Genomic DNA, 17,356 nt, shown 5'->3' with positions numbered 1-17,356 from the left:
CTGTGTCCTCCATTCCTTTCTCTGTGAGATGTCAGGGGTCTGCTTAGACCCCTGATACAGTATCTAACCAAAGCTCCTCCCCAACACTGTTGGAAAAAAATATGTACAACATAATTTAAAAAAATTAAGGGTTTATTCACATGGGTTCTCTGGCCCATACCGTGTGAATGAGTGATTTGCTGCCGCCTGTTACTCTATGGGGATGCAGCAGCTGCATGAACTCAGCTGCAGGTCCTATGGGTGTGCATGTGTGAGAGAGTGGCCCCAAATGCATACTGTTGTGTTTGGGGCCATACACCTGCATCCGCACGCTTGTCAATTTAGGACCTGCAGCTGTGTTCATACAGCTGCTGCGTCCCCATAGTGTAACATAGGCTACATGAACACAACAATAGCCACATTACAAAAAAGAAAATGCCAAATTAGACTGTACAGACCGCAGCAATTATGTGAATGAGCCCCCAGACCTTGTTTACACAGAACTTTATTAACTCCATACAACAGATTTAGCAGGAATTTTGTAAGTTATGGTATGTTTGTGTCCGCTAATGTTTTTAGTGAAAATATTGTTTGGATATTTTCAGGGCATGGGGGACCCTGTCACATAGGCTGTATGGGGCCCTGTGATTTCTAACAGCAGCTGTACTCTGACTAGCATTTCCTTTCAACTGACACCCATCCACTTACTATCCTAGGAGCAGGGGTGGCCCCCCTCAGGTCAGGCCCCTTGACACGAGATTATGTACTCACTGTACTGCAGGGACAGATCCTCCAGTGTCTCCCCTCTCAGTCAGCTCCTCTGGACCTCTGGGCACAGTTCCTCACTGCTACTCTCCAGGCCCTCAGGAAGACCCCCTGAGTCCACATGACACCTCTACAAAAGGGGGAGGCAGCTGCCCCCCCCTCCGGGACTCCACTATCCAGACGAAAGTCCTTAAACACGTGTGCTCCTGGCTTTTACACAGTATCCCAACATGCACCGAGGCACTTTCCCTCTGCCAATCATCAGGACTGTATCAAAAACATGTGCACCCATTTGTCAGGTTTCCTGCCACTGTTCAACATGCCTCCCTATTGGAAATAAAAATAAACAAAGTAACCTTGCTTAGTCACACTATAAATAAACACTATATGGGGGCTGCCGGTACTAAGGACATGATTCAATCCACAAATACACAAAAGAAAAGGAGTACAGTGCCACAAATGATGATGGACCCAATGTATGAATACTGAGTGCTCAAAGAAGGAAACATGAATATGTGCTTTCATAGAGATCATAGAAATCAGCCCATAAGTCCCATCTAGTGATGACTCGAACAAAATTTCCTTTCTATGTGTTTATAGATATGAGGAATAAAGGAGAATCCCGCACCAAGGAATAGTTCATAAATTCCAAAAATGCTCCACCACGTGCTCAGAGAATAATGTCTGCTTACCAGAGCAATTTGACCCTCAATTAAGAGCGGTCAAAAAGCGTATGATGCGATGATACAGACCCCATACGGTTTGCAGCAAGCAGCCAGCTCCCGGTCAGTAATCCAGCCCTGTGCACACACTGGTGTACATGACAACTCCAATTTCTCCCAATGTTCAACCAACTTAATAGGCCAGAAAGTACCTTTAAATTAGTCCTTTCAATCTTGATGCTTCTAATATGTCTACTTTGATTTGGATTGCACTCCCCTTTAAGCCCATTGTATTCCTGTACCCAGCTACTTCTGCAATCCCAACTTGCATACCACCTGTTCTGGTTTTGCTCTTGTTTGTAACCTTACTCTTTGTACTAATAAAAATATTTTGAAAGTTAAATTAGTCCTTTCAATGCCACCCAGATCCTTTCTGCTGGTTCTGACCCGGTAAAGGAAATGTTTGAGGCCTGAGCTCCAATCCTCACCCTCTGCACTGCTAGACCAGTCCTGCAGGTTCTTCTCACTCCCTATTGGACCAGTGTGAAACCCTCTCCAGACAGATTGAGTTGTATCCTGAGCACAATGAGCAGACCTCACTAACAGATCCTGCTCTCTGATAGGCAGAGAACAATATAGATTTACCTACAGCCCCTCTGGTAAGCAGACAGAGCTCAAAACTATACTTTCTCACTAGCACCTACCTAGGAGGGTGCTATACTCATAACAAACATATAGTGGGGGTTTTCTCAAATTTGACTGCAAAAGTGGAGATTCCCTTTAAGTTCCCCTCTCACTGCTACCTGCATCAAAAGGGATTCAAAAGCACCACATCCCTTCATAGTAATCAAAAAGAAGAAAGTTTGTTGTTGGAACTTTTAAGGTGCAAATAAACATATATGTAATAATGGAGAAAAAATAATTTTTGGTAAAAACTAATTTTACACATTTTATTGAAGAAATAACAAACAATTTTTCTTTTAAAAATACATAAAAGAGGAAAGAAAAAAACTTGATTATGTCTGCTCAACATGTTTCGCCATCTTGTAGTGGCTTCTTCAGGAGACTAACAAACATCTTTGACAAGTAATTTTTTATATATGTAATGAAAAAAATATTTATGAGAATATTGCATATGTACATCTAGATTAAACAGCAACTGTATTGAGTTACAATATTATTGTATTGTAACTCAACACAGTTGCTGTTTAGAGCAGGTTCACATAGGAGCGCCCCGACTTGCCGGGGCGACCTGTGAAGTCGCAGTGCACAGCGCGCACCGCGACCTCGGAGCGGCATGCACAGACTTCATATCATTGAAGTCAATGCAGGTCGCTCCAGGTCGCCCCAAAGTAGTACAGGACCCTTTTTCTAAGTCGGAGCGACTTGTGTCGCTCCTATTAGAACGGGTCCTGTGCTAATCTATGGCAGGCGACCCACGGTGACTTGTCAGGCGACCAGGTCGCCTGACAAGTCGCCCCAGTGTGAACCGGCTCTTAATCTAGATGTACATATGCAATATTCTCATATATATTTTTTTCATTACATATAGAAAAAATTACTTGTCAAAGATGTTTCGTTAGTCTCCTGAAGAAGCCACTACAAGATGGCGAAACATGTTGAGAAGACATAATCAAGTTTTTTTTCTTTCTTCTTTTATGTGTTTTTAAAAGAAAAATTGTTTGTTATTTCTTCAATAAAATGTGTAAAATTAGTTTTTACCAAAAATTATTTTTTCTCCATTATTACATATATGTTTATTTGCACCTTAAAAGTCCCAACAAAAAAACTTATATCTGACTGGTGGTTAAACAAGTTTTTTTTTATCCTGCCTTCTCTTTGCACGCGGAAGCAAGGGGGCTGCAGTTCAAGCATTGCCAACAGGCACTCCAGGATCACCAGAGTACGGATAAGAACTGTGTTAAACTGTTACACAAAAGCTATGCCTGAATGTAGTAATCCTATGTTTCCTGTATGGACTACAATATTTGATTTTCAGTTTTCATTGGAGCATACCTTTAATTTTCTAGGTGGTGCTTTTTTCCTCAAAACTTAAAAACACATAAATGAATGACTCAATAAACCAGGTTGAAAATGAATGCACAGACTGGGTCCTGTCAATTGGAAAGTCTGAGTATTGATTTGCACTAACTACAATCTGTACTGTTCCATTTCTGGCACGGAGGCTGCGAACAGATGAAGCGTTGGCAGCACACAAGAACTTTGAGATTGCTAACAATCCTGGGAAAAGCACAGATTCAGAAGAAAAGTCCCTGGTCAGTGGTGTGCTTGTATGTATTTGCTGCATGTGCAATGTCCCTTTTTATACATTTATTATTTCAAATATAATAAAGAAGAACTTCCCCTAACTATTTTTGTGTAAATCGGGCTAATAACAGAACTCTATTATGAGTTTACAAAAATCTGCAGAAAAACGTACAGTTTACAGTGACCCCGACCCTTTAAATAGCAGCTGCAGATGCAAAGATTTTCATTTCTCTGCCTGTTTGCATAAAGAAAAAGCAACAGACAGACGTTTCTTTAAAAAGAGAAAAAGAAACGCATATTGGTTTGGATGTTGAAAAATTATCAAAAATGTAGACGATGTATTGAATTTCTGGAAAATACCATATACATGAAAAAAAATCTGGGTAGTTATCCAGGGAACACATATGTATCAGCACTGAGTTGATAAACCATACATTTATATAATAATTCAGTGGCTTATTTTCAGTGGTAAAATATCACTTTGTAGACTTGTGTTTTCCTGTGGATATAACTCCCTGCTTTACCAGTTCTGACCTGGCTAGCTATGGCTATTGCTTGTTCTCTCTTTGTTGTTAAACCAGCTGTGTATCTGACCACCTAAAGCAGAGTTCCAGGCAAAAAAACAAATCAGTCTCAAACAATTGACCACCCCACCCCATCTCATTTTTGGATATATTTTTTATTTTTTTTGGTACTTTTTTTGCCTTTTTCTTCGGGACTTCCGTCCTTTGTTTCCACGGTAAATTACGTCACTTCCACGGTTGCATCCTGCCCTCCTCCTTCCCCCCACTGCCTTCTGGGGCCTGTTCGTGTCCCAGAAGAGGACAGGACCTGTATGTGTCCCAGAAGACAATGGGACCATTCAGAAAGCGTCACAATACCGGCGCCTGCACCCAAAGTTGATGGCCAAATCAGGTTGAGGTGCTGACATTGCGGACTCCCTGGACAGGTAAGTGTCCTTATATTAAAAGTATTTGAAGCTGCTGACTTTTTATTTTTTTTCCCCAGGCTGGAACTCTGCTTTAAAGTGTAACTTCACTTTTTTTTTTGAGAAAAAACATTCCCTCTGGGTGATCTATATACATTGCAGGGATTATAACAACCTTGTTGCAGATTCTTACCTTTTTTTATTCTGAAAAAATTACTGTTTGCTCCTCTGTGCCTCTGTGCTGAGTGGGTCTAATGGGAGTAGTTTCATCATTATCAATCAGCTGTGCAGCTTCAGAGCACTAATGAGGAAATCTGCTTGCCTTGCATCACTTTAGACTTGTTCCTATTAGTTCTTGTCACATGACTTGGCATTATGTTCACTTCTCATGTGTTGCTGACTTCTAGCTGTTTCCCTACAAATGCTCCACTGCATACACTATTGGGCCCCTTCACTATGACCTTATCTAGCTGTACTTTGTGGTTTCTGCCTTTGTGCTGTATGGGTACTTCCTATATCTTTTTCAGGGACACTACAGATTAAGAGGAAGCATGGGAGGCTCCCTTCTGTAAAATCATCATTCCATCCAAGTATGTAACAAACTAATCTCTGGAGCACTCAGCCTTGACAGATAATAAAAGGGACAGGTAGTCAGAATCAAATAATCTAATGGGGGTAACTGTAACTTGTAGGCAGGGGTAAGTTGCAATATTTCCTCCAACCTGAAGGTGGCACTTTGTGGTTACTTTAGACTGGCAGGAGCCAATTGAGGAATAATTGATACCTGCTATAAACTCCAGGCAGCCATCTTGGGGAGGTTGGTATAGTGGTACAGTTGGTACAGTGAGTACACTGCATTGCAAGAAGTGGTCACCTCCCCCACCTATAAATGGTCTTAACAGTAAGGAGCACCTGAAGGGCAAACGCAGATCAAAGAAGCAAGGAGATTTCCAGTCACTACTTACCAACCAGCCAGCGACCAACCGAATTAACCTGTCTAACAGTATGCATTTAAAGCAGGGGTTTAGTTGCACACGTTTGCAAATACATGCGTAAGCTGCAGGCCACGGCAAGGCACCCTGATATCTGCAGACCCTAACTCTACCTTTAAAGAGTCTCCACAATGGGAGCACATGCATTCTGATGAGATAGATGGAGGACAGGTGACTGGAGGGAGCCCACCCCTCCTTAAATCTCATCAGAATGCATGTGCTCCCATTGTGGAGAATCTTTAAAGAGACTCTAGACAGGTTAATTTGGTTGGTCGCTGGCTGGTTGGTAAGTAGTGACTGGAAATCCCCTTGCTTCTTGGGACAGTGAGTACACTACTCACATTTTTGGAAATATTTTATTATATATTTTCATTATGACAACACTGATGAAATGACACTTTGCTACAATGTAAAGTAGTGAATGTACAGCTTGTATAACAGTGTAAACCCAAAACACACCTCCAGTGTAGACCCCAAACACACCTCCAAGATGACCACTGCCTTGCTAAAGAAGCTGAGGGTAAAGGTGATGGACTGGCCAAGCATGTCTCCAGACCTAAACCCTATTGAGCATCTGTGGGGAATCCTTAAATGGAAGGTGGAGGAGCGCAAGGTCTCTAACATCCACCAGCTCTGTGATGTCGTCATGGAGGAGTGGAAGAGGATTCCAGTGGCAACCTGTGAAGCTCTGGTGAACTCCATGCCCAAGCGGGTTACAGACAGTGCTGGAAAATAATGGTGGCCAGACAAAATATTGACAATTTGGGCCCAATTTGGACATTTCCACTTAGGGGTGTATTCACTTTTGTTGTCAGTGGTTTAGACATTAATGGCTGTGCGTTTAGTTATTTTGAGGGGACAGCAAATTTACACTGTTATACAAGCTGTACACTCACTACTTTACATTGTAGCAAAGTGTAATTTCTTCAATGTTGTCACATGAAAAGATATAATAAAATATTTACAAAAATGTGAGGGGTGTACTAATTGTTGTGAGATACACTGTGTGTGTGTGTGTGTGTGTGTATTGTAAGGGATTAGCTCGGTGGCGGGTGTGGATGACCCCTTTGGGGGTGCGTTTTCACAGAGAGATAGCCGAGCAGAGGTTGAAAACAAGACTGATTTATTCATGCAATTTACTTCACACAATTGCAAGCGTCAAAACAGCCAAAATAAAATAAAAGACAAAATAAATCCTTGCCTCTGTGGGCGGCTACCTTCTCACGCTGGAACCTACCTAAGAAGTCTTTCCAACCTACTGTTGGGCCGACACTGCTGATCCTACAGCAGACACTCAAATGTCCATTTGTTTGCTTTTCACACAGCACAAACATTGTCCATTGAACATGTCCCTTTGTTTCTTTCACATCAACACAGTTCATTTATAACAGGATCCTTTACTCTTCACACTCTTCACATGGAACACTTTGTCTTCTCACCTTTGAGACGTCTTCACTCGTGGTTACCCTCCTTAGCTTCACATCGCTGTAGGGGGTCTTCTCCCATGCTCACCAGCTTGTCGGGAGGCACACATCCGACTGTCCCCCTCTCCCAGCCCACACGGCGACAGGCGGCAGCAGTCCTTCTCCCATGCCCACACGGCGTCGGGAGGTACACGTATGTCTGTCCTCCTCTCCCAGCCTACACGGCGACAGGAGACAGCACTCAATAGATTTTCTCTGGACAAATTATAGAGGCCTTGATCTCCTCATTCTGAACAGCTGAATGGTTTTCAACTTCCTGCTGGCTCTTTTTGCAGCCAACACCCTATAGTATCAGTGAACTTTTCAAAGCAGGTGGGAATGTGTCTCCTCTCAGTGACTACATTCCCAGATTTACCTGACTTCCTGTCACATACCCCCCCCTCTTGTTTCAACCCTAGGGTTGGGACACATATTTCCAGGCACGCATGTGTCAGGCACTGCTGACTCACTGATAAGCCTCCTATTATCCTCAAGCTTCCGGATGAAACTGTTTCTGTCATCTTCACTGACAGATTTCTCATAAATGCCACACAGTTTGTCTCTCATCTCATATACACATTCTTCAACTGCATTTTTGGCATAATTTTGCTCCTTCTCGTTTCTGTCATCTTCATTGACAGCTTTCTCATAAATGTCAGACAGCTTGTCCCTCATAACCGTCTGTCCAATCCACCATGGAGGACCGTGATCCATAGGCAACTCAATTGGGCTAGTCTTAAGTAGTGTTGAGCGAACACGGACTGTATTATTCGTGTTCGTACCGAATAATTGGATTTTTTGTACCCGAACACGGACACGGACACTTTACTGTATGTTCGGGTAAAAATCCGTGTTCGGTCGTTTTATTTCCGGGTTTTGCATGCTTTGGCGCTCTTTTCATGGCGGGCTTTCAACAGCCAATCAACAATCGTTTAACTGGTGTGCCTTAAGCCATCCCAGCCATGCCTGCAAATGTCTCAGTAGCTGTGATTGGCCGTCTGAAGCATGTGACCAAGTCTTTATAAGTTCGAGGCAGCCGCAGCGGCGTCATTATGCTGCTTAGATTCAGGGACAGAGCACACATCAACGTGCTGGCTGCTGATTAGGGAAAGATAGGCAGGAAAAAAACATTTGTGTCCGGATAGAATTGAGGGACAGGTCGGAGTGTTTAGGCAGGGCGAGTTGTAGGCATTTTAGGGATAGAGTCTGCTGAATTATATAGGGTCAGTGTCTTCTACAAACTACAATCGATATTGCTGTGTGGGGGGTGGGGTCTGCACTCAATCCTGATCTACGATCTCTTCTCAATCCTGTTAGGGACAGAGTCTGCTGAATTTTAGGGAAACTGTGTTCTACAAACTACAATCGATATTGCTGTGTGGTGTGGGATTGGAGATAGGCAGGTGTCAGTGATCCACATCCATTTTTCTGTGTGTGAGCTGCAGTGAACACAATCTTTTTGGGCTGCAGTGAACACAATCTTTTTGGGCTGCAGTGAACACAATCTTTTTGGGCTGCAGTGAACACAATCTTTTTGGGCTGCAGTGAACACAATCTTTTTGGGGTGCAGTGAACAAAATCTTTTTGGGGTGCAGTGAACACAATCCTTTTTGGTGTGCAGTGAACACAATCTTTGTGGGGTGCAGTGAACAAAATCCTTTGTGGGGTGCAGTGAACACAATCTTTTTGGGGTGCAGTGAACAAAATCCTTTTTGGGGTGCAGTGAACAACATCCTTTTTGGGGTGCAGTGAACACAATCTTTTTGGGGTGCAGTGAACAAAATCCTTTGTGGGGTGCAGTGAACACAATCTTTTTGGGGTGCAGTGAACACAATCTTTTTGGGGTGGAGTGAACAACATCCTTTTTGGGGTGCAGTGAACAAAATCCTTTTTGGGGTGCAGTGAACAAAATCATTTTTGGGGTGCAGTGAACACAATCTTTTTGGGGTGCAGTGAACACAATCTTTGTGGGGTGCAGTGAACACAATCTTTTTGGGGTGGAGTGAACAACATCCTTTTTGGGGTGCAGTGAACAACATCCTTTTTGGGGTGCAGTGAACACAATCTTTTTGGGGTGCAGTGAACACAATCTTTGTGGGGTACAGTGAACAGAATCTTTGTGGGGTGCAGTGAACACAATCTTTGGGGGGTACAGTGAACACAATCTTTGTGAGGTGCAGTGAACACAATCTTTGTGGGGTGCAGTGAACACAATCATTGTGGGGTGCAGTGAACTCAATCTTTGTGGGGTACAGTGAACACAATCTCATACTGAAGGTTTGAGGGTGCTGCCTGTTCCATACTCCCCCTACTCCTCATCTAGCCTTTTAGGGGTACAAACAATAGTAATTGGGGCCTAGTGTGGTTGTGTACGTGTGATATACATACACTTTTTTGGGATCATATTTTCTATTCCGCTATTTAATCAAAAACCTTTGGGGATCAGTTAAATTGGGGGATAGTCTGTGTTGGTACGTGTGAGAGAGATCCACCTTTCCAAGTTGTTGGGGTTCATCTCATACTTCTGAAGGTTTGAGGGTGCTGCCTGTTCCATACTCCCCCTACTCCTAGCCTTTTAGGGGTACAAACAATAGTAATTGGGGCCTAGTGTGGTTGTGTACGTGTGATATACATACACTTTTTTGGGATCATATTTTCTATTCCGCTATTTAATCAAAAACCTTTGGGGATCAGTTAAATTGGGGGATAGTCTGTGTTGGTACGTGTGAGAGAGATCCACCTTTCCAAGTTGTTGGGGTTCATCTCATACTTCTGAAGGTTTGAGGGTGCTGCCTGTTCCATACTCCCCCTACTCCTAGCCTTTTAGGGGTACAAACAATAGTAATTGGGGCCTAGTGTGGTTGTGTACGTGTGATATACATACACTTTTTTGGGATCATATTTTCTATTCCGCTATTTAATCAAAAACCTCTGGGGATCAGTTAAATTGGGGGATAGTCTGTGTTGGTACGTGTGAGAGAGATCCACCTTTCCAAGTTGTTGGGGTTCATCTCATACTTCTGAAGGTTTGAGGGTGCTGCCTGTTCCATACTCCCCCTACTCCTAGCCTTTTAGGGGTACAAACAATAGTAATTGGGGCCTAGTGTGGTTGTGTACGTGTGATATACATACACTTTTTTGGGATCATATTTTCTATTCCGCTATTTAATCAAAAACCTTTGGGGATCAGTTAAATTGGGGGATAGTCTGTGTTGGTACGTGTGAGAGAGATCCACCTTTCCAAGTTGTTGGGGTTCATCTCATACTTCTGAAGGTTTGAGGGTGCTGCCTGTTCCATACTCCCCCTACTCCTAGCCTTTTAGGGGTACAAACAATAGTAATTGGGGCCTAGTGTGGTTGTGTACGTGTGATATACATACACTTTTTTGGGATCATATTTTCTATTCCGCTATTTAATCAAAAACCTTTGGGGATCAGTTAAATTGGGGGATAGTCTGTGTTGGTACGTGTGAGAGAGATCCACCTTTCCAAGTTGTTGGGGTTCATCTCATACTTCTGAAGGTTTGAGGGTGCTGCCTGTTCCATACTCCCCCTACTCCTAGCCTTTTAGGGGTACAAACAATAGTAATTGGGGCCTAGTGTGGTTGTGTACGTGTGATATACATACACTTTTTTGGGATCATATTTTCTATTCCGCTATTTAATCAAAAACCTTTGGGGATCAGTTAAATTGGGGGATAGTCTGTGTTGGTACGTGTGAGAGAGATCCACCTTTCCAAGTTGTTGGGGTTCATCTCATACTTCTGAAGGTTTGAGGGTGCTGCCTGTTCCATACTCCCCCTACTCCTAGCCTTTTAGGGGTACAAACAATAGTAATTGGGGCCTAGTGTGGTTGTGTACGTGTGATATACATACACTTTTTTGGGATCATATTTTCTATTCCGCTATTTAATCAAAAACCTCTGGGGATCAGTTAAATTGGGGGATAGTCTGTGTTGGTACGTGTGAGAGAGATCCACCTTTCCAAGTTGTTGGGGTTCATCTCATACTTCTGAAGGTTTGAGGGTGCTGCCTGTTCCATACTCCCCCTACTCCTAGCCTTTTAGGGGTACAAACAATAGTAATTGGGGCCTAGTGTGGTTGTGTACGTGTGATATACATACACTTTTTTGGGATCATATTTTCTATTCCGCTATTTAATCAAAAACCTTTGGGGATCAGTTAAATTGGGGGATAGTCTGTGTTGGTACGTGTGAGAGAGATCCACCTTTCCAAGTTGTTGGGGTTCATCTCATACTTCTGAAGGTTTGAGGGTGCTGCCTGTTCCATACTCCCCCTACTCCTAGCCTTTTAGGGGTACAAACAATAGTAATTGGGGCCTAGTGTGGTTGTGTACGTGTGATATACATACACTTTTTTGGGATCATATTTTCTATTCCGCTATTTAATCAAAAACCTCTGGGGATCAGTTAAATTGGGGGATAGTCTGTGTTGGTACGTGTGAGAGAGATCCACCTTTCCAAGTTGTTGGGGTTCATCTCATACTTCTGAAGGTTTGAGGGTGCTGCCTGTTCCATACTCCCCCTACTCCTAGCCTTTTAGGGGTACAAACAATAGTAATTGGGGCCTAGTGTGGTTGTGTACGTGTGATATACATACACTTTTTTGGGATCATATTTTCTATTCCGCTATTTAATCAAAAACCTTTGGGGATCAGTTAAATTGGGGGATAGTCTGTGTTGGTACGTGTGAGAGAGATCCACCTTTCCAAGTTGTTGGGGTTCATCTCATACTTCTGAAGGTTTGAGGGTGCTGCCTGTTCCATACTCCCCCTACTCCTAGCCTTTTAGGGGTACAAACAATAGTAATTGGGGCCTAGTGTGGTTGTGTACGTGTGATATACATACACTTTTTTGGGATCATATTTTCTATTCCGCTATTTAATCAAAAACCTCTGGGGATCAGTTAAATTGGGGGATAGTCTGTGTTGGTACGTGTGAGAGAGATCCACCTTTCCAAGTTGTTGGGGTTCATCTCATACTTCTGAAGGTTTGAGGGTGCTGCCTGTTCCATACTCCCCCTACTCCTAGCCTTTTAGGGGTACAAACAATAGTAATTGGGGCCTAGTGTGGTTGTGTACGTGTGATATACATACACTTTTTTGGGATCATATTTTCTATTCCGCTATTTAATCAAAAACCTTTGGGGATCAGTTAAATTGGGGGATAGTCTGTGTTGGTACGTGTGAGAGAGATCCACCTTTCCAAGTTGTTGGGGTTCATCTCATACTTCTGAAGGTTTGAGGGTGCTGCCTGTTCCATACTCCCCCTACTCCTAGCCTTTTAGGGGTACAAACAATAGTAATTGGGGCCTAGTGTGGTTGTGTACGTGTGATATACATACACTTTTTTGGGATCATATTTTCTATTCCGCTATTTAATCAAAAACCTCTGGGGATCAGTTAAATTGGGGGATAGTCTGTGTTGGTACGTGTGAGAGAGATCCACCTTTCCAAGTTGTTGGGGTTCATCTCATACTTCTGAAGGTTTGAGGGTGCTGCCTGTTCCATACTCCCCCTACTCCTAGCCTTTTAGGGGTACAAACAATAGTAATTGGGGCCTAGTGTGGTTGTGTACGTGTGATATACATACACTTTTTTGGGATCATATTTTCTATTCCGCTATTTAATCAAAAACCTTTGGGGATCAGTTAAATTGGGGGATAGTCTGTGTTGGTACGTGTGAGAGAGATCCACCTTTCCAAGTTGTTGGGGTTCATCTCATACTTCTGAAGGTTTGAGGGTGCTGCCTGTTCCATACTCCCCCTACTCCTAGCCTTTTAGGGGTACAAACAATAGTAATTGGGGCCTAGTGTGGTTGTGTACGTGTGATATACATACACTTTTTTGGGATCATATTTTCTATTCCGCTATTTAATCAAAAACCTTTGGGGATCAGTTAAATTGGGGGATAGTCTGTGTTGGTACGTGTGAGAGAGATCCACCTTTCCAAGTTTTTGGGGTTCATCTCATACTTCTGAAGATTTGAGGGTGCTGCATGTTCCATACTCCTCTTCCTCATCCTCCCTTTAGGGTAGGAAAAAATTTAATCGGGCCTAGTCTGTGTTTGTACGTGTGAGATACACAGTTTTTTATCCTATTCCGCTATTCAATACACACCCTTTTGGTGTAAAAAACATTAAATTGCGGCATAGTTTGCATATTTGACATTTGCATATATTGTGCCTTGTTGCGCTGTTTTGGGTACTCCACCAACATGGCCAGTGGCAATGACGCCATTCTCAGCTGAACTATCCCACTTCTATGCCTCCTTGAAAAAACAATTTGGGCGATGATGGAAGAGGATGTGGCACAGGATGAGGAGGAGGAGGAGGAGGATGAAGAGGTAACATTTCAAAGGCTTTCAGGGCAGTCATTCGCAAGGGGCTCCGAGGGTGGGTTCCTGCACACACAAACGCCAGGGACACAATTGTCCAGCAGGGGCACAGTTCTGGAGGATGAGGAGGATGAGGAGGAGGAGGAGCTGGAGGAGGAGATGGAACCATGTTCACAGCAGGGTGGCACCCAGGCCAGCTCATGGCCATCACTGGTGCGTGGCTGGGGGGATACAGAGGACACGGACGATACACCTCCCACAGAGGACAGCCTTTCGTCGCCTCTGGGCAGCCTGGCACACATGAGCGATTACATGCTGCAGTGTCTCCACAACGACCGCCGAGTTGCCCACATTCTAACTTGTGCTGATTACTGGGTGGCCACGCTGCTGGATCCCCGTTACAAGGACAACGTACCGTCCTTAATTCACTCACTGGAGCGCGATCGCAAGATGCGCGAGTACAAGCGCACGCTGGTAGACGCCATGCTGCTGGCATTCCCATCTGACAGCGGGGCCACAGTGGAAGCACAAGGCAGAGGAGGAGGAGGAGGAGGTCGCCAACGCAACCAGGGCACCGCCAGCACCTCAGAAGGCAGGGTTAGCATGGCCGAAATGTGGAAAAGCTTTGTCAGCACGCCACAACAAACAGCAGCACCAGCAGCTCAGATGGAACGTCTTAGCAGGAGGCAGCATTTTACCAACATGGTGGAGCAGTATGTGTGCACACGCCTACATGTAGTGAATGACGGGTCTGCCCCCTTCAACTTCTGGGTCTCCAAATTGGGCACATGGCCTGAGCTTGCCCTTTACGCCTTGGAGGTGCTGGCGTGCCCTGCAGCCAGTGTATTATCTGAACGGGTATTTAGCACGGCTGGGGGCGTTATAACAGACAAGCGCAGCCGCCTGTCCAGAGACAATGTGGACAAGCTCACGTTCATTAAAATGAACCAGGCATGGATCCCACGGGACTTTTCCGTACCTTATGCAGAATAGCAATGGATACCGACCTTACCCACCCATTGTTCCATTTTTGCTCTTTCTCACTCTTTTGGGGTGTACCCTCATTTAAAATTTTTGAAAAGAAGCAGTGTTGGCTACCTCGTCCTCCTCCTCAGGGCCAGATTAATGTAGGGGCTATTGGAGCTGCAGCTCCAGGCCCCTACCTTTTATATAGGCCCCGGGTTGGCCATATTCACTGTTACCGCTCTTCTGTCACTTGTAAACACAGAAGTCTGGCTTCTATGCTCGCTTCCCCAGGCAGCACCCTCAGAACCTCCCCACACAGCGTGAAGGCCGGACAAGGAGGGACAGTTGGCGATGCATGGATGTGTTTATGGGCTTCAGAGACAGCATCCCATGTTGAATTAGGCATGCATGGCTGCACCCTTCCTCCTCTGGGTGCATGGCAAGGCACGGCCCTTAAGGCCCTTCAAAATCCTCAGCACCAAGCCCATGATGCTGTTAATCCGGCCCTGGTCCTCCTCCACCGCCGCTTCCACCTACACCGCCCATAGGTGTGCGCAGCCTATTGCATTAAGGTGTGCACCCCAAAGTTGAAATACACATGCATGTGTTTGCCAGCAGGGAGAGTAATGTATCGGGGCCATGTACCTGTAGGCAAGGAGAAATAGAGCAGAGCAGGTCCCAGGGAGATCTTTCCCATCTCCTCACTGGCAATGCTATGTGCCCTAGGTGATTAGGGTGTGCCCAGGCACACCCAGCACACCCTGTGCGCACGCCTATGTCACCGCCACATCCACCACCACCTCAACCTCCCTCCTACTCCATATGGGCCTCGTCCTTCAGAGATGAAGAAGAACATTGTTTTATTTTTCTGTTTTTTTTTGTTGTTTTAAGTTATTTCCCTATCCACATTTGTTTGCAGAGCACTTGCCATGCTCTTAATTACGTTTTGCTGCCATTTGCAGCACTCTAGCCCTTTCCTTTGGTGTTTTAGAGCCATTTTAGTGCCTTAAAGTTCGGGTCCCCATTGACTTCAATGGGGTTCGGTGTCCGGGAAAAGTTCGGTAAAAGTCCGGGACACGGACCCGGACTTTTTTTTAAAGTTCGGCCGAACCCGTCGAACACGGACATCTAGGTGTCCGCTCAACCCTAGTCTTAAGGTCTTCAACATTCTTAAGACGCCTCTCTCTGCAATCCATAAATGTTTTCCACAAAACTTTGAGAACCTTTGCTTCACTAAGCTTTGTTCCAAGTAGGGACTCTTGACATCCCTCTGTGACTTGAGTTGCCTCTCCATACAGCTGTACACAATCATTGACTTTTTGTTGTAAAAGGGAATGATCTTCCTTCTTGAGCTTTGCTTGCTCTAAGATGCTGTGCAGAGGATTTTCCAATTGAGACAACAGGCTGTCACACATTTCTTCAAAGTGACCCCTGTTCCTTTTCCCAGAGATATCAATATCATTCAAACATTTCATATTCATAGGCAGATCTGAAGCATTTGCACTCATCAACTTCTTAAACTTTTCGCCCTCCTGAGCGAGTCGCAGTAAAGGCCTACTATTTGATTTGATATTCAGTTTATATTTCTTGCCAAACTCTTCACAGAAGTAGCCAACCAGAACATCATCAACTTTCCTTCCACCAACATAGGGGTTAAAGGCAACAACACAGTTGAACCCAGCGATCTGGGTGGTATCCATTATAGACCTCCTCTCTGCATCAGTGAAGAAGCATGGAACTGCAACACATTCTTTTACAGGTTTCTTCAATGCACTTTCTGCTGAACTATTTGACCGCTCAAGGTCACCTAGTTCCTTTTCTCTATCTGAATTCCACATGGAATGTATCTCAAGATCACGATCAAACTTCTGCCACCCGTCTTTCACCAGTTCCATTTTGGAAACACTCCCTGAAAGGTACTTATTCATTTGCTTCACGTTTTCACCAACAGCCTTAGTTTTCTCCACTAGGTGGCGTTTGCTTTTTTCTCCCAGATTTATATCACTTGCTTTAGTTTTCTCCGCTTTAGTTTTCTCCACTAGGTTTTCAGCCTGAACTGAGAAATCATCACATTTCTTACACAACTCTTTTGTTTGCTGAAGCTCTAATGATACATTTTCCAATGCTTGAAGTTTTTGAAGGAACGGTTTATTCCAAAGGGGTGATTCAAGCCACGTGTCATCACATTTCTGAGGCTCACTCAGGACAGACCCCAAAACACTGATCCTTTTAAAAACTGCATCAGGCACACTATCCCCTCTTTGGGACAGATCCTCTGTTGCCTGGAATTCCTCTTCCAGTTCCTGCAACGGAATATTCATCTCTTCTACTTGCTGTTCTAAGGCTCGCTTAGACTTTTCTAGCTCCTGAACGCTTTTCACAACATCATCCTTGGAGCTGACCAATTCTTCCATTTCTGTACGCAGCTGTTTGTTAACACTTTCTAGTTCAGCCTTACACTCTAGAGCTTCCTCCAAAGAGCGAGCCAAGAACAGGGCTTTGCTCTCGTTATCACGCACCTCCGTTTCTGCACGTGCGCGTTCTTCTGCATATTTTGCAGACACAGTCTTCTCTTCACCAAGCATCTGATCAAACTTCTTTTTCACATCTTCAACACACTGTAATGAACCAACGCTTTCTTCCATGCGTTTTTTCATATCCGCTATCTGAGCTTGCAATGTTGCGACTTGCTCTGATAGGTTTTTCTTTGCTTCCGCCTCCTCTTTTAATTGTTCCAGGAAGCCATTTTTCTCATCTTCCATTTGTTTGAGCTTTGTGCTAAAACTCAGCCTTTGACACCTCTCTTCCTGTAAGAGTTCCTGCGTGTCTTGCAGCTGCGATTCCAAGATAGAAAAATCTTCCGCAATTTCTCTAGATTTTCTGTCTGTTTGAGAAAGCTGATTTGTAACATTGTCCAACTCAACCTGCAGTCGGTTTGCCTTCTCTGACAGCTTAGCACACAATCGGTCACCTTCTG

Source organism: Pelophylax lessonae, assembly GCF_965119305.1.
Source record: "Pelophylax lessonae genome assembly, chromosome: 12".
In the NCBI taxonomy this organism is placed as follows: domain Eukaryota; kingdom Metazoa; phylum Chordata; class Amphibia; order Anura; family Ranidae; genus Pelophylax; species Pelophylax lessonae.
The sequence above is the reverse complement of the archived record's forward strand: the minus strand, read 5'-3'. Positions refer to the sequence as shown.